Source organism: Colobus angolensis, unplaced genomic scaffold (assembly GCF_000951035.1).
Source record: "Colobus angolensis palliatus isolate OR3802 unplaced genomic scaffold, Cang.pa_1.0 Scaffold450, whole genome shotgun sequence".
Taxonomy (NCBI): domain Eukaryota; kingdom Metazoa; phylum Chordata; class Mammalia; order Primates; family Cercopithecidae; genus Colobus; species Colobus angolensis.
The window spans coordinates 1,626,243-1,627,387 of NW_012117933.1; the positions used below are offsets into that span (position 1 = coordinate 1,626,243).

Below are 1,145 nucleotides of genomic sequence, written 5' to 3' on the forward strand. Positions count from 1 at the left end.
AGTTGATGGGTGCAGCACACCAACATGGCACAAGTATACATATGTAACAAACCTGCACATTATGCACATATACCCTAGAACTTAAAGTATAATAAAAAATAAATAAATAAATAAATAAATAAAATAAAATAAAAAAAAGACTCTCTGTGCATTTGAACCTAAGGATTGCTTTGGACTTCATCTAGGACTTAAGAGGCCATGAACTCCAATCTGAAACAAACTACAAACTCAAGCAAACCATTTTCCATCCTTCATCACAAAATGGGGACTGGGACTCCAGTTTGCTTTCCAAAATGACTATACCTTAAACAAACTGGAATATCAAATATATTCCAGATTACACATGGCCTGGTCTCATGAAATCTCAGACTTCTGTGTTAGTAGAGCATGGAGCCTCAGCAATCTTGTTAGGGATGAGAAAACTGATATTGATGAAGATTAATCCACTTTTCAAGAGCCACTTGAAGTAGATGCCACTTCTTACATGAACCCCTTATGGTTTGCCATTAAGTGTAAATGGCCTCCCTTACTTCCATGACACTTTCTTGCTTCCATGCCACTTTGAATCATTGCATTCTGACCTGAGGCTTAGTGATCATGGCCCATGTGTACTTGCTCTAATGAACTGTACTATAAATTCCTTTTGGTCAAGGCCGTATGTTTGTTGTTCAACTTTGCATGAACCGTATGAATTACACAGAAGAGCCCATTAGTAGTTATTGGGGAAGTACTGTAAAGAGACAGTGTTCAATGGCTTCTGATTCTCTGTGATCAAGGTAAGAATTAGTGTTGGAGTTTGTCTTAATAAGGAAGGGTCTCTAAAGCAGGGACCTCACACTTTGCTACACATTAGAATCAGCTGAGGAGATTTCACAGGTTTCCCAGATCCTATCACAGACAAATTAAACCAAACTATCTGGGCATAGGGTCCAGATATCAGCATTTCTTTTTTAAACTAAAAGTTTGTTCTGATTACTTGTTTTTTAAATATGTATATACACACACACAAACACATATACTTTAAGTTCTAGGGTACATGTGCATAACATACAGGTTTGTTGCATATGTATACATGTGCCATGTTGGTGTGCTGCACCCATTAACTCATCATTTACATTAGGTATATCTCCTAATGCTATCCCTCC

General features: G+C 37.3%; 1 protein-coding gene across 5 annotated transcripts in view; it reads left to right on the forward strand.

Moving 5' to 3' along the window:
• Positions 1 to 1,145, forward strand: part of GLRA2 (glycine receptor, alpha 2) — a 236,029-nt gene that overhangs the window by 90,413 nt on the left and 144,471 nt on the right. The gene's annotated exons all lie outside the window — the stretch shown is intronic.